General features: G+C 43.3%; 1 protein-coding gene and 1 long non-coding RNA gene across 9 annotated transcripts in view; one reads left to right on the plus strand and one right to left on the minus strand.

Moving 5' to 3' along the window:
* Window positions 1–7,841, minus strand: part of SCML4 (Scm polycomb group protein like 4) — a 138,952-nt gene extending 131,111 nt beyond the window's left edge. For all 7 annotated transcript variants that reach the window (XR_008315361.1, XM_053292121.1, XM_053291868.1 and 4 more), the window contains exon 1: window positions 7,518–7,841. The gene's annotated coding sequence lies outside the window, so the exon portion shown is untranslated. The remainder of the gene's footprint in view (window positions 1–7,517) is intronic.
* LOC128343321 (uncharacterized) lies at window positions 7,825–19,638 on the plus strand. Of its 2 annotated transcripts, none has more exons than XR_008315481.1 (3): window positions 7,825–7,947; window positions 9,217–9,267; window positions 15,567–19,638. It is a non-coding gene; the product is annotated as an uncharacterized LOC128343321 (long non-coding RNA). The 2 variants fall into 2 exon arrangements; XR_008315493.1 differs by lacking the exon at window positions 7,825–7,947 and adding an exon at window positions 8,262–8,353.
* The last annotated feature ends 4,796 nt before the right edge of the window (window positions 19,639–24,434 follow it).

Here is a 24,434-nt window from a genome sequence, read left to right on the forward strand (position 1 = left end):
TATGGGTTTGGAGATCCTCTCCCCCACGGTTTGGAAACTGTTGTAGCTCAGTAGGTATCAGCAGTCAATTTACAGCCTGTGTAGGTGGCATGACCATTTGACACCTAAAGAAGCCCCTCTATAAACAGGTGAGGCACTATAGAACACTGGCCCAGGGGTAGCCTCAGAGTCCAACTAAACCAGCACTCCTTGTCATATTAAATGTTCAGTGCCTGGGTACGAATTTTCCTGTTTTTGAATACAGTTGTTTGTATTCAACTGGTCAGGCCCTGCTAAGCATGCCTTTGTGATGTAAAGTCAGAATATCAGTGACAAGAAGTAGAACCTTTACATAGGGTCCTGAAGCTATGACATGACCTCCCCACAGAGCTCAGAGGTTCTTCCTCTCCTTGGGTCTTTAATAAAACTTGTAGGGTTGTCATATTTCAGATAGCATTTGGCTAACTAATTATTAATTGGCAGTTCTTAGTGAATGCTCTGGTGCTCATTTTACATGTTGGAAATGTCATTTTAGTTAGGTTTCAAGTGATGTTTCATCTTGTTTTCATAGGAGCTGCTTTGGATGCAGAAAAAGCAGCATATGTGTGATTTAAATTAATATAAATACATTTATTTCCTACATACACGTTCCCTCTTCCTGAAAGTACAGGGAGGTTCTTCCCCATCCACCACTGGCCTTAATAAATACATCCAGGTGCATTTGATGCAGTTTGCTGGAGAAAGGTGTGTGGAGGAGGGTAACCACCCTGTAAAAGGGTAAAATAGCCAAGCTCTTGGATGATGGAAGTAACCAAATTTCATTTCTGACAAACAAATTTGCAGAGGAAGGTTCAGCATTTTAGGTGAACGGGTGAGCAGGAACAATGAAACAAGTCCACTGTAAAGGATTTAGAAGAAGAAGAAGCTCAAAAGCGATTACACCTTATGTGTGAAAACTGCCAAAGGAGAAGGAAAGCACAGCTTCTCACCAAAGTACTCCATTAATGTGGTAACAGTGTGTGAAAAACCAGAACACAGAGTGCAAGCAAAGACAGTTCAAGGAATATATTGCGTGTTCCAGCCATTCCTCTCATGAATATCAGTACAAGCTGCCCCCAAAACTGCCAGTCTTAGGCAAGCATTTCTGCTGCTCTTAAAGGTGGCAGTGGGAGTTACCACATGTGCCAAGGCCATTTCAGGGTCTTATCTTCCACATTTGGCTCCTTTATAGAGGAAGGAGCACATTCATCAAATGTGTGTTTAGACAGGCTAGAGTGCATTCTGGGATGAGGTGAAGGCAGCAAAAGATTCTGATTCTTCAGCCTTCAGAAAGTGATGAGGATTGCTAATAAGAAACCTTCCAGGTTTGATGTATTTCATGGAGTTATGCATGGTTGGAGCCTGGGGGGAAATTGTAAAATTAAGTATGGACTAGAAAGTAATGTGATGTCCTGTATTCTGTTATCAGTGCTATATTGTCACAGAATCTAGCTCCATATCCTGCACGTTTCTGCATGTAATAAAGCTATGTCCATCATGAAACAATGACTATAGCAATAGTTAATCTTTTTGAAGTTGCTTCACAATCTCTGGTTACCTAGGCGATACCTGTGTGATTAGACGATTCCTCACAACATTAGCATTTTTCAATACTGCAAGTCCACTTATAGAACACAGTTATAGATTTGACTATTTTTCCCCCCTCTGAGGTAGCATTTCTCCTCAGGGAAATTCCTACAGAATGGTGAAAAATGGCAACTTTCAATATATTTTATAAGTACGGAATTGAATAGAGAAATATATCCTTAGTATGCAACACAATCAGATATATATCTATACTAAGAATTGTAGTCTCTTTCCAGTTCCGTAAGACGTGCCTTACTAGTCTTCTAAATTATCTTTCAAAACTAGTATTTCTGATTCTCTCTATTCTTGGAAGTGTTATGATTCACTCTGTTGTCACTGTAGTCTACTGACAATATTACCCATTTGGCTAAAAGAAGAGTGGGCAGACAAATTATTTCTAACTAGCACTGCCTCTGATATGCACAAAAAGCAGAACTGGAGGGGGGAAATACAAATCCCCTCCCCCCAAAAACTACTCCATTTCAGTTTTAATTTACAAAAATCTGTAAAAGTTTTCTGAACCCACACAGAATATTCATCTCAAACACTCCAGTGGAATGTTATCTCTACTGTAATCTTCAATCTGTATGCTTACAAATTACACACCAAGCCATTTCATACTGTTATCACAACATTTGTTTCTGAGTATTTCCTATAAACACAAAAATCTGTCCTAAATGAAATCACTATTTCACTTTCCAGCATATATTAACATTTCTATATATTAACAGACGCTAAATTCATCCATTTATGTCAGTTTTGGAGAAGGGGTGAGGCAGGAGCTTACAGCAGTAGAATGTTTCTCCTTAATTTCAATTCCCATTGTTTTTAGTAGTACAAAGAGGAGATATTGTTATATAAAATCATTAATATATATCTTCCATTCATACAAATAGAAAACAATGATCAGTAGTAATAGGTAATACTCTGCTCTGGAAAGAAATACATGGACATTTGCTATACATTACTTTATTTGTACTTTAACATTAAATACACATTAATCCTGTCTTTCTAAACTATGTTCCCACAAGGTGGCTTACAAATATATAATACACTAACATATCCATAATAAGATAACACAATTGCGAGACTAAAACAAACACAGCACACAGGACATTCTTTTCTGTCAGCAGATAGTACAATTGTGAAATATATGTAGTATTATGTTGCTTATGTAAATGTCTCTAATTCTCTGGTCAGCAGCTAGTACTTTTGCTGGAGGGGCACTTTGAGAAGGGAGTGGTAGTGGCAAGCACAGTTTCCCTCCCAAAGGCCTGTTGGCAAGTTCTAATGCCACTGATGTCCATTGTCCCTCTCTCTCTGCACCCGTTTCCCCTTCTGAGGCAACAGGCATCCTTTTTTGGACAGGTGGCATTTATTTCAGGACCAGATCTGGCTCAGTGTCTTTCAATTGCTGACATCTATCATAATGTAATATGCTGAACAGCTATTCATATTTAGCGTGCATCTTTCAAGTAACCCCATTTCAAAGCTAATTCATATGACCAAATTAACATTTTGAGAATGGAAGTTAAGAGGATGAGTGAAGTTTGATATGTACTGAAACAGCCATGTGTTTGCTTTACATTTTATTTAACATATTTTATTTAACATTTTATTCAACATATTTGTATGCCGCCTACTACCAAAGTCTCTAGGCAGTTGCAACTCAAACAACTGTTCAGACCACTGATGTGTCATTTCCAGCTATTAAGCTATAATGAACGCATATGGTGGAGCTATATTCATTTTTAGAAAGGAAGAGTAAAGTTTTGAATTATAAAACTGAACTGGAGAACTCCGACATGGGAATGTGTAAAAACAGATGTGAATGGGATAAGGAACTTGTTAGTCACAATTTAGAACCAAAGTCACAAGTTAGAAACTATTTTCAGTGTTATCGTTGTATTGTATTGTATTCCTACTAAGTGTATGTAGTGGCTTCCTACTAAGTATATTTTTTTCTCTGAGAATAATATTGTAACTAAATGAAAAATAACTTAAAAAATTCAATGGATAAGGAATGTTCTTTTAAATCTTTAGTAAGTAATTCTTTTGAGTAATTCAAAACAATTCTTTTGAAAATTTAAATGATTTCCTTTCTTTCCTTTTATGAAGACAGAACGTTGCATGGCCAAAACATTACTGAAGGCAAAAAGGGACAGACTTTGACACTTCTGTGAAGGCCAACTGGAAGGAGTGGTGGCTAATGGGGAGAGGAGGCATAATGTCTTCTCCATAATTCCACAGACATTGTAACCACCTATCCCTAGCAATTTACACCCATTCTAAAGCTGTGTGGAAGAGCAAAGACTGAGACGATCCTTTCTCATGTCCTTCACTGACAGAACCGGGCCAACACAAACTTGTAAGTACTGCACCACGGGCTACTTCACAAAGTGAAGCAACAACAGTGCACTACTTGTGCCTCTTGTAGGAGAATGAGAGGTGCTGTGTTCAGTTCCTTCACCAGTGTTTAGAAACGTAGTGACAATACCAGCAAGTTAAAGTTTACATAGCTCTGTAGAGTGCTCAAAGCATTTGACACACATTACTCTTAGTAATCCCCCCAACAAGGAGGCAGTTGACAAAGAGCAAGTGGCTTACCTAAAGCTGCCTACTGAACTTATGACAGAGATGAGATCTGACTCATGGACTTCCTGGTTCACAGCCTCCTCTCTTGACCAGTATGCAATGCTAGTTCTCACAATCAGTCCTACTGACTGTGCTTGAAAGATACAAGTATCTTCAAGATTGAATCAAGTTTGCAGGATCAATCTTCTGGCTTATAAAAACATCAACACCCTGAAATGAAGCATTCACATACTATAATACCACCACTGACAGGATCTTCTATGGCAGAAGAACATTGTTTAAAGCATGACCTCTTGTTGTAGCTTTGGTCTTCCAATTGGCTTAACTTTCCAGATTCAATAAAACATAAAAAGACCCCATTTCGCAAACAAAAGAAGAAAAGGACATGAGCATAATGAAAGCCCTGCTGGATCAAACCAAAGGTCTATCTGATCTAGCATCTTCTTTCAAACAGTAGCCAGCCAGATGCTTCCAGGAAACTGCATGGGCAGATCATAAGACAATACCCCTCATCTTTTCTTTGTTACCAGCATCTGGCATTCAGAAGTATGCTGCCTCTGAACGTGGAAGTTCTATTTAGCTATCGTGGCCAACAGCCATTGATAGACCTATCTACCATAAGTTAGTCTAATTATTTTAAATCTAAATCACATTGCATGAAAAAAGTGCTGTGCTATGGTAGTGTAAACACAGACAGATACATCCTATGATAAACTGATGACAAATAAGCAGCATAATAAGTAATGGGATGCTACATAGCTGAAATTAATTAATATGGGCGCTGGCAGGGAGGTGGGGAAAAGAGATATAGAAGTTTTGCTATCCAGAAATTGGGGGGGGAGTGTATTTTCCAACAACCAAAACTTTGCGTAATTAGCAGATAAACATTTATTTGAACAGTGCCTGCTGGAGACTGGGGGTGGGGTGGGGGGAGAGGTTCCACTTTGTGTATTTTTCTTGTGCCAATTCAAAAAAGAGTTTTCAAGAGCAGCATTTTGGTCAGAGAGAGATTTGCATGAAAGGACATTATGCCACCCCACTCTCAAAGAACTATTCTCTCTGTGTGGAAATCAGCATTAACATTAACATTACTGTGGAACAACCCCCGTTTAAAATGTATTCATTAGGGCTGTGTTGATAAGTGCTGGAGCGGGTGGCGGGGGGGCATCCAGTATTGTATGGGTTGTGTGATCACCATTTGTTCATTCAGAATATAAACTGTTGCTGAAGGCTGTTCAGACTATCAGCTTGTGGTATTAATTCTATTCCCCATGGCATTCACCTGTGTATTGCAAAGTGTTCTGGTTACAAATGCTTCAAACAGGTGTCTGAAGACATTAAGATGTCACATCTGTCCAGGTGCCACATTTGTATAAGACTGCATAGCAGGATTGGTTTTGACAAGAGATTCAATGCAAATTTTTGATCTAGCCCAGGACATCATCATCATTTTTTCCCCTCCCCTCCAGAAGTAGAAACTAAACCACTCTTACCAGTTCTCACCCCCATCTTCCCCTGACAACATTGGACTATACTGCTTTAATCTTTTTTTTTTTAAAGCACTGGGGGTTGGAAATCAACAGGAGAGTATGTTTTTTTTAAAATAAAACAAATAATTTCTTTTATAAAAGAAATAATCACTAATGAGTGAATAAGAAAGGAATATACCGAACATAGCATTTTAAAAAGATGTCTAAAAGCAGATATTCTAAAGGTCAGTAGATCGTCTGCTGATTAATGTTGGAATATGCTCTTGAAGCCTCTTAGTCTCATCCACAAATAGGTTATGCCAGAGGACTGGGATGCAAGCCAGTACAGACCCATTGCATTTACTGAACATCAAAATCAACCAACCTAAAGCCATGTTCTCTGGCTTTATTGGCTTGGGGATGAAAATCACCAGTTCATATCAGCTTTGATTCCCCCCCCCCCAAAAAAAAGCTTATCCTAAACTGGAGATAGTCATGTCTGCATATCTGGTACAAGTGTTTAAGTCCAGCTATCTTTCTGCTGTTCAGGCTGCAGTCCTGCAGCCTGGCACACATAGCAACCACATTGCATGCTCTACTCATTGACTTCTGTTTGTGTCTATTTTTCATTTTTATGTGGCTCCAACCTTAAGACTAGACCTCTTAAGATCTTCTTTTCTTTTCCTTTCTTTTTTAGGGAAAAGCCCCTTCCCTAGAGCAACTTGACCACAAATCCACAGCTGTTTTATTTAAAAATAAAATTTGAATTTCAGGTCAATGTTTTGCATGAACAGAAAACTCCATACTACTCCTCTTTAATGAGGTGAACCTATTCACCTAAAGCCCATTCACAGGCTTTCATTTATGAACTATGGAAAAAGAAAGAAAGAAAAGCAACTTCCATAGATACTCATTGTTCAATTACTCACTGATAATCCCCTTGATCTAGGGTGGCAGGTAATAATGTTAGTGAGAGCATAAGGGCTTTATCAAACGACAAATGAATTTCACCTGGCTTGTATGAAGCTCCTACTATGAGCACTTCTGTTGCTTCCCCCCCTCCACCTTGGATATACCACTAAATGGCAACTAAATATATATTTGTAAAGATGCAAATGAATAAAGAGGAGGTACACACACCCTAAGCTAAGACGGTATTCTTTGCAACCTACATGCTTCATACTCTATGAGTTAAAATAATAATGCTAAAAATGTAAATATGCAGACTGTTCTGCAAATTTCAATAAGGAATCAGATTAGCATACATTTTCAGATAAAAATAGATAATGCTTAAAGGAATGTATAGTCTAATAGAAAATCCATGGCATGAACACACTGTTTATATTCTACAATAAGCGGGTTTTGAAAGACAGACAGGCACACACCCCTCTACTTGTCAGAAATGAGAAAAGTCCACTTTGACAGGCATATGAAAATTCGTCATGACACTCAGATTTATTAAATGCACAGAACCAACTACACTAAGAAGCATGCTTTAAAAAAACACAGCAGCACATGCATGTATTTTTTAAAAAACACAGAACATGCAGAAGGCTTTAATAAACTGCATCTTTCCACACTGAACTGTTCCAAAGAAGGTACTATTAATTAGCACTAAGGTGGTATAACTTAAGATATGGTTTGAGTGTCCTCTGTAATTGTACACCAGGATGTCTGTACTGTAGGCATACATGTATACATGCATGACTCACATATAGAGATGGAGCTCTTTAGAAATGTTGAAGTCTCTAGCAGTGCATGCCAATAGAATGACAGCTGATTTTTAACAAGAAGAAGACTCAACAGTAGCAACAAAGCACAGGAAAAAGAACAACCCCCTAACCTTACCTATTGCTTAGGTTAAATGATGGATCCGCTTCTTTACAGACACCAGGTATTTTGGTCCAAAGAGTAGAGGACCTGGAGCACGTGCACACAGACCATTCCATAAGCCATCTTCTCCCTGTCCGTTAGCACACCGTACATCTCCAGCAGCTCCACTCTCCAGCTGCAAACATCTCATTAGACTAATGCATTCAGCACAGGCAGAAAACTCGATTTACCATAGCTACAGCAATGAATTTCCATTACGATGACAGCTTCAACCACATCATGTCCGGAAAACCAGCCAACCACTGCCTTTTAAAGAACACACACACACACACATTTTACATGCAGAAAACGAGGCCTCTGTGTGTGCTGTGTTTTCTTCCTCTCTCTCTCTCTGCGCAGCTAAACTAAGGGAAAATGTGCCATGTTATCAAGTCTGCAGAAACAGGTAAAAGCATTTATACTTTGGGGTTTTAAAATAATGTCCCTCACAGCAACAAGAATTCTGTGGCAATGATGAGAGTGGGTGTTTGGAACCACTCTTTTTTAACTATCCCTCCTTTGTTGCCATAGTAACCAGACTGTATCATCATTTCTTTGTCCCAGTCATGCAGCAATGTGGCCCAGTATTGCGCTTTGCACGGCACCAGCGACATGAAGGATCTGTATTTTGCCTTGCAATCGCGACAGCAGAAGGCAACAGCCTTTGACACAACCAATATTTCCATCAGTTAATGGCACTGTTTATGCAGGCTGCTATGTACTAGTGCAGAGATCGGGGGCAAATCAAGTGTATACAGTGTGCAACAGTTCCAGGTGCAAAATGTTATCTACAGAGTCCATTAAAATAGCAGGTGAGCACGGGCAGAATGAGGTTGGGGGGAAAGCAGGGGGAGTTGCTACCCATTCCATCTACGTCACAGTCTTCCTCGATGAGGAGGAGATCTTATCTTCATTCACCTTGCAAGGCAAAAAGCAGACTGGTGGTGAATGAGGAAACCCACACACACAAAAATGATCATCCTTTTGCATGCTGTTGCCATGTCTTTGGTAGATCAGATTTTACAGTGGCTCTTTTTAAAAGAACGATACCTTTCACTGCATGGGCTCATACATATTAGCACTTAGCAATAGCAATAGCACTTACATTTATATACCGCTCTATAGCCAGAGCTCTCTAAGTGGTTTACAATGATTTAGCATATTGCCCCCAACATTCTGGGTACTCATTTTACCGACCTCGGAAGGATGGAAGGCTGAGTCAACCTTGAGCCCCTGGTCAGGATCGAACTTGCAACCTTCTGGTTACAGGGCGGCAGTTTTACCACTGCGCCACCAGGGGCTCATGGGAGGCTGCGCCACCAGGGGCTCATATTGTTTTTAACACAGCTGTGTTTTGTTTTGTTGCATCAGGCTGTTTTTATTTGAGTTTTTATTACAGTTTTTACTTTGTTGTTAACCCTCCTGAACAAAGGGTGGTATAAAAATATAACAAATATATATTGTTTTGGACAAAGGCTAGTATAAAAATATAAATAATAAATATTATAGACTCCTTGACTCTGCTACTTAAGCACCCTGGCATCTTTCTTGACTTTTGTGTCCTTACTAATCCGTGGAATACTTTAAAAAAAAAAGTTTTAGCCTCTCTTATAGTGATTTCAAACAACCACCATGTTTATTGAAGTCATTTGACTGTCTTTACTCTTCCTTTCAGCTTCCTTTTAACGAATCTCCTCATTTTTGAGGACTCTCTTCTGAAATTAAAGTAAGTCTTCTTCCTCTGTCTTGACCAGATTTCGCCTGAAGTAGGAGAGAAAACAGGGTTGGCATCAACAGTCAGCCTCACTGGGTCCAGGGCCCTCAGAAGCAGTGTTCCCTCTGATAGGGATTCCCAAATGTTGTTGACTACAACTCCCAGGATCCCCAGCTGCAATGGCTTTTGCTTGGAAATTATGGGAGTTGTAGTCAATAACATCTGGGAATCCCTGTTTGAGGGAACACTGCTCAGAAGGCCCTGCGCTGATCCCTGGGACCACCTCTGGGCCCATAGCCTGTGTGTGGCAGCAGCAGTGACTGTCTCGGGGCCCACCCAGGTTGCGGCGGGGGGTGGGGGCGGGAATGGAGGGCAGTTTGCTAAGGGCCCCCTGAAACCTAGAGCTGGCCCTGAGGCAAACTATGGGGCTGATACAGACAAACACAGTCCCCACCGGCCATGTTTAAACAGGATTTTTGCTGCGCATGTAGAGAGGGGATTCCGAACCCCTCACATGCAATTACAGGACATCATGAGAACACCAGTGGAGGCTCCTCTTTAGGGCCAAATGGGGCCATGTTCTCCCAAGAAAAAAAGAAAGGAAGAAATTAAATTAAATATTTAATTGCATTAAATCAATTAAACATCATAGCAGACTATTTAATCCTGGTTTTATTTTGGTTTTTCCATTGCTTCTCTCATGTCTGAATCATGATATCCATAGTAATGGACTTAAAACAGGTGTGCTTTCTTTAGAGAAGGAAAAGCCATGAATACTGTGCATCAACTCCAGATAAACCCAAAAGCTGCATGTCAGATCATTGGGACCTTTTCAGCCTGATCTATAGATCACACAAAATCAAATCAAATCTCTTTATTTCGGTCAGCGACCAGCATGAGATTAAAACAAGACAAAAAGATATTGGACTAGCAGCGTGCATGAATCGTCATTGTTTTTTGCGATTTGATTCTACCTTGACTTGAGCAACAACAAAAAAGAATCGATTCATCGAACTGGCCAGCCATAGCTGGCTAGTTCGACAAATCAAATTGGAAATTTGTGAAAAATCCATGAATTGTCCCATATGGAACAATGGGGAACTTGAATCACCCTATTGTTCCCCATGAGTAGTTCCTAAGGACAGCAAAGTGGGTTGGGCGTTAGGGAACGACCCAACCTACTTACCACCCAGCCCACAAAACAATTGGGTAATCAAGCGATTTTTAATGATTTTTTTGAATTTTATCTGGGTCAGTAGGTCAATGATCTATATTTGTGCTGGGCTCTGGCTGATAGCATGGCACATGGGTCAGGTCACCAGTCCATATCTCACTGGCCATTGTGCTGGCATGTGCGCGTGTCTGTGTGTGTCAGCAACACTAACAGGCGGTCTGTGACACATCTTGGTTTGGGGTTGACCAGGGTGGGATGAGCTGCCAGTGGTATTGCAGTGGGTGGGGGTTACCATGAATTACTCACCCTCCATGGCCAGCTTTGGGTAGCCCAGCTGGGGAGGTTGGCCTTCAGGAAGACTAGCCGCTCCACCATGTTAGCATCCAAGCATGCAAAACAGAGGGGGGATAAAACCCAACCGTGACTAAGGCGAACGTATACAAAAATTGTATATAGCAAACGAACAATAGAAATGTGTATTAATATACAACAGGCCAATAGTAAGGTAATTTCTGATTTCTAGCACTGATTAAAAAAATTAATAATTAAACCAAACTTAACAATTCAAAATGGAACATGAATAATAACATGTACACTGATAATCAAAGATATTCAAAATGAAACATGAATAATAACATGTACAATGATGATCAAAGACATCCAGAGGAGATATGCTGGAGAGGTCTGTCTGCAGCTGCCACCGGCTCATCTGGTGGCCACTCAGGGACGGACCTTCTCCGCTGCTGCCCTGAGGCTTTGGAATACGCTCCCTAGTGAAATAAGAGCCTCCCCATCTCTGACAGCTTTTTAAAAGTCTTTAAAAACACATTTCTTCACTCAGGCTTTTAATTAATGTTGTTTTAATGGTTTCAATGCTGTTTTAAAATATTATTTTAAAAATTTTAAATTGTTGTAATGTGTGTGTCCCCCACCCATTTTTGTCTTAACGAATGTTTTACTTTGTTTTTATTCTGTTGTAAACCGCCCAGAGATGTAATTTTTGGGCAGTATAAAAATGTTTAAATAAATAAATAAATAAATATGACTGAACAGGGCAAAAATAGGGCTGCTGGATAAAGTAGGAAAGGCTCAAAGTCGTCTGCGCAGGAGTGAAAGTTCCAGATTACAAACAAACAAACAAACAAACCCAAACCGAGCGTAGCCTCAATGGAATGTGGATGTCATCAATCACAGACTAAGCCCACTCATGCCCTTGTGGGAGAATGCAAGCTCCTGAACTTTCACTCCTGCACGGATGATATTGAGCCTTGCCCACTTTTACCCATTTTTGCCCTGTTCAGTTACATCTTGACATGTGAAGCTTGCATTCCCCCACAAGGGCATGAGTGGGCTTAGTCTGTGATTGATGACATCCACATTCCATTGAGGCTACGCTCGGTTTGGTTTTGTCCCCGGCCACCCTTTCACTGGATGCTTGTTGGCAGGCAGGAGAGGAACCTTTCGGCCAGACTTGGCGACATGTTGCCCAAAACTGGACCGCTCCACCTCCCAGCCTGTCACTGATTCCTGCAGGTACTGCAGGACGCACTGCCAGCCAATGCTGCAGGGCTCAGTGGGCTCCTCCCGTACCCCTGGCAGGGCACCAAGGAACCCCTCCATGAACTACTGGGTGGAACGTGGAGGCAGGACTTCTGGCTCACTTGGCCCTGCCAGGAACACCACACTGCTGGACCAGGAAGCAGCAGTGATGGTAGTACTGCTGCTAGGGGTTGAACGTGCACTGGCACATTCAACCTCATCCTGGTTGTGCCTCAGCCTCCTCTCCCTGCCCACCTAACCTCTGCAACCAGGAGGCCCCTCCACCTGGGCAGCTGGTAAGGGGTGACCGCTTGGGTCACATAGGCAGGACAAAACATGCTCTGCCAATTTACCCAAGGGTGCTCCGAGCCGATCCCTCACTCCAGTCCTCAGCCGACCTGCCAAAGTGATTCCTTCCTCAGTGGTCAGCATGGTCTGCTGCTCACCCATCCTCTTCTTGAGGAGAAGATCAGTGGGCAAAGCCTAGTTCAGTGTTGATCTCTCAGCACACAAGCTATTCATGGCAACAAAGAATGGCTTGAGTGCCCAGACAACCTTGGAAAGCAGCACCCCGTCCTGGTTGGACAAGCCGCACACTTCCAAGCCACACCTCCTTGCCAGGGCGTGGATGGCTACCTCTTGCTCCAGCAGTCACCGGATCAAAAGAAAGGTGGAGTTCCACCGGATCTGAACACCCTGAGGGATTGAGCTGCTGAGGTTGGCCCAGCTCAAGCTGCCTCTCCCTGAGCATACGCCTACTCTTTTCACTCTGGTGGATGTAAGCGGCTATTTATTTATTTAATACATTTATGTACCTTTGTGGCACTTCTCCACAAGAGCAGCGATGGCAGCAGCAGAATGGCACCCAGCGCCTGGCACCCAGCGCTAAGCCCGCTCTCCCCACAGACCTCATTTCGGCAAGTCTCACTGATCGTGAGACTCTCCTCTAAGTTGTGGCTCACAAGGAGTTAATTTGGGTTGTTGAATTAGATTCACTCAAGGCTGGCTAGAAAGAAACAAACAGATTTGGATTTTAGGGAAAATGAGAGGAAAGGTAAGTAGAGTTTCAAGGATACAGGTTATATGCTACCTTACTCCTTACAAGAGAAATGCGTCGAAATTCATTGCAGCTCAGTCTTTACCAAGAGGCTTCTCTTCTCTGGGACAGGAAGGCAGGAAGGCAGCAACAGGGATCCAGAGGCCTGGCAGAGGTCCAGGAGCCAAAAGTAAATCCAAAAATGAAACAGGACCTCGCAGCCACAGGGGCTAGGCAGACTGGATTAGAAAAAGCCAGGATGGAGGTGTAGGTCAGCTTCAAGGCAGGGTGAAATGGAAGCGCTGATGCCAAGACTTGGGGAAAAGAATGGTGGTTCTGAGGTCTGCAGAATGCACTGTTAACCCAGAAGACACACTGATTGATGGTGTCTTCACAAGTTATAGGCAAATTCTTGCCTGAGGGCATTGTGCTGAATGCACCTTGCAAAGGCAGACAATAGGGACAAAGCACAGGATGTGCCATTGTGCTATTCAAAAGTGGTGAGTAAACTTCTTCTTGGACAAAAGTGAGTTTCTTCTTGGACTGAGGTTAGGGAAGCTCTGAAAAGACCCATGTGGGGAAAGGCCAAATGAATGTAACAAAGTTTATCTCTCATATCTGTCAGAATATCTGTGAGTAACTAAAATGTAAACAAGCAAACTTCCAGCACCTTGAGCTAGCCATGCACATGCTTATTAGCAAAGGTGATGACCTGTTGCTTTCTTATCACTCCTTCCTAAGGAGGTGTTATCTCGACTTCATTCACTGTGCTAACATAGGGAAAATACTTGGCTTATTCTTTAAAGAATAGCTCTTGTTTAAATCATGTCTGCTTCAGCTTCCCACCTGTTGAGTAATCAGGGGGCGACCACAGATAGGGAGGAACTCCTGCAGTCTTTGTGCTTTGAACTTGACCTAAGAGTTCCTTCTCCTAAGCTGCTTGCCAAAGTGACCTGACCTTTGAATTAGCTACAGGCGAAACAAAGTGGAGTCCCGTGAAATCCAAACAGTGGTAACTACAGCCTTGTAGTTCCAAAGATAGAGGGGTACTCCTTGGAGGAGCAACTGAACAGGCTCTTGTGATAACAACACATACAGCACCCCAGTTACTAAAGTCACTGGGGCGGGGTGCTGGCTAGCAAGAATAATAATATAAAATTCCAAGCCTCACCGAGATAAAGGCACTGGTTCGTATGGTACCAAATTTTTTTAAAAAAATACAGCAGTTGGCAGGCACTGCAACTGAAAGGTTAAAAAAAAATAAAAATAGACAGAGCGGGGTCTTTCCACTCACTGTTTGGCCAGGCAGGCAGGCAAGGCAGGCAGGCCCAGTCCGCAGTCTATCTGCTGTCCTCTCAGTTCTGCTGCAGTCTCTCTCTGTCTCTGATCCAAGTTCACTCCTCTTTTGAGGTACAAAAGCAATGGCTCTCTCTGCCTCCAAGCAGCCCCTTAATTACATTTTGAAAATCCCTCCTTTGGCCTTCCCGCTCCATCCCCCCAGCCAATGGGGGCACAGTTGCCCATGCCAACACTTGATTTGAAAGACAACAAGCCAACCAAGAAGCATGGAGATCTCAGGCCAATTGGAAGCTAGTGCCAAGAGGCCAATCAGCTACTAAAAGACACAGAAACAAAATCCACTAAGCAAATCACGCAAATCAATTCACTATGAATTACTGGCTGTTCGATTCACAACTGAATCAGCGCCTTCATTTAAGGGGAAATTTACTTTACTGTACTTCACTGAGAGTTTCAGCAGTGGCTGGATGGCCACCTGTCAGACATACTGTAGCAAATTCCTGTATTGAGGTTAACTAAAAGATCAGCTGGTGTTGTCAAAAAGACCAGCTGACCTCCAAGATCCCTTCCAACTAAAAAATTATATTATTCTACCATTCCCAGGCAACATTTCAAGAATGCACTTTTGTCCCAGAAATAAAGCAAGCTTGTGCAAAAACTTACAAGCCAATGTAGAACTCGGCAGTGGTGGTTGGGGGGGGAGCTTTTCCCCCAAGTGCTCTGGTGATGCTCATAATACAGCTTATCCAATTCTAGATTGATCTGCGGGAAGATCCATCACCAAGAATCCTAGACAAAAATGTATGTGGATCTCCATCATCACATTGCTAGTATCTACACTCATACAAGTTGTAGCCAGAATGGGTATGTGTTGAGACTCAAAATAATGATGAAGATCCACATAGACAGTCATCTGTATGTTGTGGGAGGAGTGAATGTCACTTAATCCTCAGTCAAGTATCTACTCTGTACTCTTCCATAAGCCACCATGCATCATAGCACCCTACCCTTTAGTTTCCCTACCTGATAGGCAGGCCTTCTTCTTCCTATTCATGTATCCAGATCACAAATAACCTATTCAGTTATTCAGATCTCTTCTGCTCTCCATATGACTGCCAAGGGAGATACTAGATTACTAGGCGAAAGTGCCAAATGCTGAAGTTAAACCAAATACTTCACTTTGCTGAACCAATTATTACACATTTAACACCATAACGTTCATGCCGCCTTACAAAACTGTCTCTGCTCCGCTTTACTCTGCAGATCTTTACTCCTCTTCTCCCAGACCACTGAAGCAACAAATACAAATACACCCTTCAGCAGAATCTTACAGAAAGGATGTCTTTATTTTGTAAAGGTTTTCCACCGTGATTCCCAGCCATCCCTGTCTATTTATATTTCCTCATTGTTGAGGCTTGTCATGTCCAGTTATGTCAGTCATGTCACACCATGTTACCAGTGCCATGTGTACAGCATTACAGCATGGCATCAGCCTGAGTCCGTTTAAAAAAAAAGGGGGGGGGGGGTGGGAGAGAGAAATTATGTTTCCAAACACTCCCCTACTCCACCTTTTCAAATTCAAGATCCAAGTGCCCATTCCTTAAATATAGACAAATTTTCGTCATCTTGTCAGTAGATGGCTTGCTTGCTTGCTTAAGAATTATCCTTTAACTTAACCTTTTGTCTAAATTTCTTCTTAACAATGTGTTGTTGTTGTGTGCTAAGCATGCTTTTGAAGGAATCATGTGCGCAGAGGCCTTTACATGAAACTTAACATAAAGTTAACATGAACCTTAGCCAATGTGGGAACATCCATAGAGGAAGCAAGCAGCAACTGCACCATTCAGATTCATGGAAAGCAAGTTTAAGAACCACACTAGGTATTAAAAACAAATCTCAAAAGACACTTTGTTTATGGAAAAGCAACTTTGGGAGGAGATGATTTATAGTTGAGAATGGCTAGGGAAAGGGAATGTTTAACATCTAAGATTAATCCCAATTTATTATGGCTAACAAAACCCGCCAGGGAAGGTATGGGCAGGCGGTTGGAAGCTATAATCAATGCTTCCTTAAGGGAGGGGAGGATGCCATTGTGTCTCAAGGAGACGGTGGTGAGACCACTTTTAAAAAAGCCCTCCTTGGATCTCTCCAACCTGAACAATAACAGACCTGTTTCGAACCTCTCCTTTTTGGGCAAGGTGACAGAGTATGTGGTAGCGTCTCAATCTGGCTTCCGACCTGGATATGGGACTGAAACTGCCATAGCTTAGCCTAGTAGCTTACCTACGCAGGGAGCTTCACAGGGAGAGTGCATCCTGCTTGTTCTGCTGGAGCATTTGATACCATCGACCATGTATCCTTCTGGACCACCTCTCAAGTATGGGGACTAGAGGCACTGCTTTCGAGTGGTTTCAGCCCTTTCTTGAAGGAAGGGTTGAGACGGTGGTGCTGCGGGACTGTTGCTCAGCTCCTTGGACTTTGGCATGTGGGGAACATTGGCTTGTGGGCCTGCAGGGTTCGATCTAGTCCCCCATACTGTTCATCATCTACATGAAACTGCTGGGAGAGGTTATCTGGGGACTTGGACTGCAATATGCAGAGGACACACAGTTCTATCTCTTCTTATCACCTGATCCTAGGGAGGTAGTGGATGACCTGAATCAGGGCTTCAAAGCTGTGATGGACTGGAGTGAGCTAGTAAACGGAGACTGGATCCAGAAAAGATAGAGGTGCTGTTGGTCACTAGGAGAGCCAATCAGGATGAAGGGATGAAGGGATTCGACCAGTTTTGGATGGGGTTGCACTCCCCTTGAAAGAGCAAGTGTGCAGCTTGGGTGTACTGCTGGACCTGGTTCTGCTTTTGGATGCTCAGGTGGAGGCAGTGGTCAAGGGTGATTTTGCAGAACTTCAACTAGTGTGCCAGTTGCAGCCCTTTCTCAAGAATACAGATCTGGCCACAGTTTTACCCATGCTTTAGTTACGTCATGGCTGGATTACTGTAACGCACTCTACATGGGGCTGCCCTTGAAGAATATTCAGAAACTGCAGCTAGTGCAAAATGTGACTGCTAGTATTTTAACTGGAGCTCCCTGTTGGGATCATATTACACCCATTCTGAAAGAGCTGCACTGGCTACCAATTTGTTTCCAGGTGTTGGTTTTGACCTTTAAAGCCCTTAACGGTTTGGGCCCTGGATACCTGAAGGACCCCTGTTCCCAATGGTTTCTGCCCACTTGACAAAATCATCGGAGGGGGCTCTGCTCTGTGTGTCAATAGTGAAAAAGGCTTGGCTGTCGAGCACGTGGGACAGGGCCTTCTCAGTCACTGCCCCCAGGCTTTGGAATACTCCCCCAGCTGGCATCCACTCCTCAGCCTCCATGACAATTTTTAGGAAGCAAGTAAAGACGTGGCTCTTCACCTGGGCTTTTAAATGAAAGTATTGATTCTATGGATGCGATTGAATGATGGAAGTAGAAATATCAATGGAATGATTGAATAAAAATAATGCCAACAGGCATCCAGACTCAACTATGTGGATGTGGACAAGCTGCTTGGAGCGGTGAGGCCTACCACCTGTTCTCTTGACCCTTGTCCAACATGGCTTGTTCAATCTAGCAGGGAGACTGTTGTAGTTGGCCTGGTGTAAATTATAACTGCCTCTCTGAGGGAAGGCAGGATGCCTCTTTGTCTTAAGGAGGCAATCATTAGACCACTTCTAAAGAAGCCTTCATTAGCCTTCATTAGAGTTGAGCAATTATAGGCCTGTTTCCAACCTCCCATGACTGGGCAAGGTAATTGAGAGGGTGGTGGCCTCTCAGCTCCAGGCAGTCTTGGAGGAAACTGACTATCTAGACCCATTTCAAGCTGGGTTTTGGGCGGGCTATGGGGTGGAGACTGCCTTGGTCGGCCTGATGGATGATCTCCAATTGGGAATTGACAGAGGAAGTGTGACTCTGTTGTTCCTTTTGGATCTCTCGGCAGCTTTCGATACTATCGACCATAGTATCCTTCTGGAACGTCTGAGAGTGTTGGGGGTGGGAGGCACTGTTTTACAGTAGTTCCGCTCCTACCTCTCAGACAGATTCCAGATGGTATCGATAGGAGATTGTTGCTCTTTGAAATCTGAGCTTAAGTATGGTGTCCCTCAAGGCTCCATACTTTCTCAAATGCTTTTTAACATCTACATGAAACTGCTGGGAGGGATCATCAGAGGATTTTGGAGCTGGGTGTTACCAGTACGCTGATGACACCCAGATCTACTTCTCCATGTCAACTTCTTCAAGAGTTGGCATATCCTCCCTAAATGCCTGCCTGGAAGCAGTAATGGGCTGGATGAGAGAGAATAAACTGAAGCTGAATCCAGATAAGATGGAGGTACTTATTGTGCGGGATCAGAACTCTAGAGACGATTTTGATCTACCTTTTCTAGATGGGGTCACACTTCCCCAAAAGGAACAGGTTCACAGTCTGGGAGTACTTCTGGATTCACACCTCTTCCTGGTTTCTCAGGTTTAGGCAGTGGCCAGGGGTGCTTTCTATCAGCTTCGGCTGATATACCAGCTACTCCCGTTTCTTGAGATCAATGACCTCAAAACAGTGGTACATTTGTTGGTAACCTCCAGACTTGACTTCTGTAATGCGCTCTACGTGGGGCTGCCTTTGTACGTAGTCCGGAAACTTTAGTTGGTTCAGAATGCAGCAGCCAGGTTGGTCTCTGGGTCATCTCAAAGAGTCCACATTACTCCTCTGTTGATGGAGCTACACTGGCTGCCAATAGGTTTCTGGGCAATATAAAAAGTGCTAGTTATAACTTACAAAGCCCTAAATAGCTTAGGCCCTGAGTATCTAAGAGAACACCTTCTTTGCTATGAACCCCACCGCCCATTGACGTAACTTGAGGAGGTCCGTCTCCAGTTGCCGCCAACCCGTTTGGTGGCTACACAGAGACGGGCCTTCTCAGTTGCTGCCCCAAGACTAAGATACGAGCCTCTCCATCTCTGCCAATTTTTTAAAAAACTTCTGAAAATACATCTCTTCATCTAACCTTTCTCAGCTTTTTAAAACTTGTTTTTAAATTGTTCTGGCTATTTAATTGTTGTTTTATGATGTTTTAATTGTTAATTATTGTTTTATGCTGTTTCATAATTTCTGTTTTAATTGTTAATTGATTTTAATGGTGTTTTAATGTAAACCACCCTGAGCCTTTTGGAAGGGCGGTATAAAATTTTTAATAATAAATAAATATATTTATTCATTTAATATCTGTACTTTTGTACTTTTGTATTTTAATTGTGCATTGTTTTAATTATACTGTAAACCACTTTGAGATTATTTTAATGAAAAGCGGTATAGAAATCAAACAATAAATACATAAAACCCTATGATTAACTCATATGGCCTTTTCTGTTCCACCCCCTTCCCCAATGAAGGGGCACAATCTGCATCTGGACAGTGCTTGAATACAGGGCCCAGGGAAGTGGCACCCTACCTTTCTGTACTGGCCCGATTGCTACTGTTTTTAGAAGGCTAGAAAAGTGGGAGGAATCAGGGAGTTGGGCTTGTGAATTTCAGAAATCACCATCAGCCAATTACAAAAAGCAGCTTTATTAATTATTATTATTATTATTATTACATTTATATCCCACTCTTCCTCCAAGGAGCCCAGTGCACTACATACTTGAGTTTCTCTTTCACAACAACCCTGTGAAGTAGGTGAGGCTGAGAGAGAAGTGACTGGACCAGAGTCACCCAGCTAGTTCTATGGCTGAATGGGGATTTGAACTCGAGTCTCCCTGGTCCTAGTCCAGCACTCTAACCACGACACCACGCTGGCTCTCCTGTTATCCTGTTGCTGGAGCTGCTTCAGCAGGGCTGTGTGTGCCTCCTGCTCATTTGTGGCCAGAGGGTAGCTGCTGATGTAATTAAGCTTTCCAGTCTACTGGTGTGCTGGGAAGCCATGGAGGCTTTGGAGGACTATCTACTCCTGATTTCAGCAATGGATGCTGGGCCTGGCTTCACGTGTGTTTCCTAGGCTTGCTGACCCAAACTGAGGTTCTGCTTGTGTACTGCCAATGGATTAGGAGCTCTCTAACCCTCCTACGCACCACCAAATGGTCATGTGAACAGGCCTAGTGTGTTTCAAGATGTATCTATGCAGCAGACAAAGTGGTTCGGCGGTTGTTTTCATTTCCCTTGGAACCCTGGGGACTCTTGCTCCAGGTAGGGATGCGCTCAGAACCATCAGGGGCCGGTTCAACAGTTGCAGGGGTGCAGTTTTAAGGATGGGGGAGGAGGATGCACTTGACCCCCCCCAAACACACATTTCCCCCCGCCAGCGCTTGGTTCCTTAAACACCCCCCGGGGCAGCAACATACCTTCCTATTGCCCCCTTCTCTACGTTTACTGGAAGTACCCAGAAGTAGTGGATGTGCCTGTTTGCAACATGCGTGAGCGAGCACACGTTGGGCAAGCGCACATGATGTGTGCACGTGCGCAGGCGCACCTGCTACTTCCTGGTACTTCCGGGTATCCTGGTGCTTGGTTCTTTAAACATCCCCCGGGGTGGCAGTGTACCTCACTGCCACCCCCTTTGCTACATTACCAGAAGTAGTGGATGCGCCTGCATGTGACATCCGCATGTACACAGGTGCATCCTTTACTTCCGGGTACTTCGGTAAATATAGTGAAGGGGGCGTCAGGGAGGTACGCTGCCGCCCTGGGGGCTTTTTAAGGAACCGAATGCCGATGGGGAAAATGTGTGTGTGGGGGGGGAGTGCATCCTCCCCCCACCCTTAAAGCTGCACACTCGCCCCCACTGTCGAACCGGCGGAACCAGCCGCTATTCAAACCAGTTCCGTGCACATCCCTAGTTCCAAGAGATAAAGGCATTACTCACAAACAGCACCCTCACAGACTACAATTCTCATGATTCTTTGGGCAGAAATTATGGCGGTTAAACTGATATAGAATTGATGCAGGTTTGAGGAGGAGTAGATAGATTTCAGAAGCTGGATTCTTGGGTTCATGAGCTACTCTCTCATTTTATTTGGGACATCTGCATTGAACATGTTTGCACTGAGGCCAGAAATCATACTGATATCCTGTAACTGTTATTTGCATTTTAAGTGCACTTCAAATTAATGAGACCTGGGAGCACATCATTGACTGCAGCACTGCAGCCAATCCTAAAATGCAAACCACAGTTTATTGTACTAGGATAGAGACCCAGCTATGCATAAAAGGTGTTACTTTTGCTACCCAGTTAACATCTGACCTATCCATTGTATTTATGTGCAGGTAACTACAGGCAAGCAGAAGATGGAGAAGTCTATGAAAATCCTGTACAGTTTCCCCACATGGAAACATAGCCCTCATTTGCAGCCTTTAATTAATTAATTCATTTAGTTATTCAATATATGACCCTTTTATACTAACCTGCAGGTAGGGAAGCCTGCTGTCTCTGTTAAATGATAGAGTACTGTCTACTCATTTTATCACAACACCTTGTGGTTGGTTACAGGGCATAACATTATTTTTTGCACTGACATTTATAGGTCAAACTTTCGGAAGAACTTCAAAACCAGTTTCTCATCTTTCACTTTTAACGTCACACCGACATACTTATGGGGACGTGCCTTTTGTGCCGTTTCGCAATCTCCCAAACTGCACTTGTCCTTTCAGGTATGATATGCAAAAGATCTTCGCAAATCTGGATAAATGTCAGTGTCCTGTGACACCTTTAAGACTAACTCATTTATTACTGTAGCATGAACTTTCATAGGCTAGAACGTGCTTTATCAGATGCATGAAATGAGCTGGAAAGTTGAGGGGGGTTTATATACAGTGGAAAGGACATGGTTTTGTCATTGAGACTGACAAAGTAACAAAATCAAAATGATGCCACATGTGGGCAAATCAAACCAAAATGTGTCCCACTGACAACAGGGTGAGTTTCCTTTGGGTGACAACACACTGGAGACTTACGTATCTTCAAGAATCTGTTTACCAGTGCTCAAGTTGAGCAAGTATTCTGGGTGCAGAGGCAAAGCCATGTGCCATGTCAGATTCACCATAACAGCCATCCTCCCACCCACCCCTGCTGTAGAAGAAAAGAAAGAAACCCTTCTGTTTTGTCACTCTTCTTTTGAGAGTAGATAGACAGCCCCTTCAGCCCCTGCCCTGGGGTGATATATTTTCCAAGGCTTGGAATATCAACCAGCCATGAATGGACAAACCAGCCCAAGGATCAGGAAAAGGTTTCATGTATAGCAGAATCCTACACCTTTCAGCCAGGGATGACTCAATACGTGGAACAGCAGACTCCAGGGCAGGTCTGTATGTTTCAATGCACAAATAAAGATCATTCACACAAGCATTCACGCCAGGGCTGAAGAGAAGGCAGGACACTACCTACCTTCCCCTGCATGATTCTCGCCACTCCCAGTTCTTCCAGCTCTTCCATGTGCCCACACGACCAGCATACAAGTTGTTTTGGGGGCAGGGGGAACCAGGCTGTGTCTTCTTGTAGACCACAATGCATCACACAAGGAGCATGGTGCATTGGGGGATTCCTTACTGCCAGGCTGCTCCTTCCCCCTAGCTGGCAGCCCGAGCTTCCTCACGACCGAGTGGTGAGGTAGGAGGCACGTGTGCATCTTCCTAGCCTGGATTTAAAACCTGGGCTGCCCAGTGGAGCACCAAATTGGGAATGAACCCAATGGCTGTAATGACCAGCCCTACCCAGGTTATAGATCCCTTACCTGGGTAGAGCTGGCTGTGAGGACAGCCATATATATATATATATATATATATATATATATATATATATATATATATATATGGCATTGCAGTACAAGAAATGGCTTCTGCATCTGCTGTCCTGGGGTGGGGGTGGGGGCAGTAGTGCCATCTGTACCATTGTGGCCCAGTTGTTAGAGTGCCAGATGTTACATCTTTCACTTTGACATCCTTGGATTAAGACCAAGGAGGGCTGGGTTAAATACAGTTTACACACGCACCTACATTAAACTTTGCATGGCGGTGGGTGGGGTGGCAGGAAGCTGCTTGCAAGGACTATTTGGAGTAGGGAAATGCAGGGAGGGGGTCATACTCCCTGTCCCCAACACTTCTCTATCATTCGTTTCCTTCCAAAGCGGCTTTAAAACCACCACCACCACTACCACTACCCAGAGGCAGATTTAGCCACGGACTTTGGGGATTAAGTCCGTGGCTTCCTAACTCCAGCGGGGCCTCCAAGTGTTCTGGAGGAACTCCCCAGAGCCCTGTTTTTTAACTTTTAACTATCATTGTTTTTTAACTTTTAACTATCCACCACTGTGTGGCAGGGTTAGGGGGTGGGGTTTGGGGCCCATTTAGGGGCTCTCTGTGCACACATGCACATGCGCAGAGGCCCAAAATAAGCCTAAAATGCCTGAACTATTATTTGGGAGGTAGGCAGTTTCAAGGAAGGGGCTTTTGCCACCGCCTCCCCCACCTTGGTCTCCCCTTGAGTGACTGTCTCTGCTGCACAGTGGCGGATGGTTGAAAGGTTTTTAAAAAACACCCTACCAGATTTAACTTGTTCCTCCCAAGCACTCAGCAGTGTGGGTCCCCTGAAGTCCTTCAGGTCCAGGCTTCAAAATTACCTAGGTGCGCTTCTGTACTACCCACCACCAGTTTGTTTTTAAATCCCCAATTACCCAGTTTAAAATCCTCATTTACCCAATTACTGGGTAATCCCCAATTACAATGTTTGGTCCTGAGCCCTAAAATCAGTGGGGATCTACCTGTCTCACTTTTACATCTCTACCATGGGAATAATGGTGAGCTACCTCTCAGAGCTATCATTTACACAAAGTGCTATGAAAGGATAAAGCCTTTAGTAATAATGGTAAATCAATTTAATCAAATAAATAATCGTCTGCTATTCTCAGAATGTTCAATACTTGAAAGTAACAAAACAAAACAAATCACCTAACAGAACTCATTGACCTTCTTATGGAAGAAAATAGTGTTATTGTTGGAAGTTAAAGGACTTTGCGCTGTCTCTTTGTCTCAGACAGTGGAGGACAGACTAGTAGGTCAGAGGGCTAGAGAGTCAAGACATTGGTCATCCCTTCTCCACTGCTCCGA

This window comes from Hemicordylus capensis, chromosome 1, assembly GCF_027244095.1.
Source record: "Hemicordylus capensis ecotype Gifberg chromosome 1, rHemCap1.1.pri, whole genome shotgun sequence".
Taxonomy (NCBI): Eukaryota; Metazoa; Chordata; class Lepidosauria; order Squamata; family Cordylidae; genus Hemicordylus; species Hemicordylus capensis.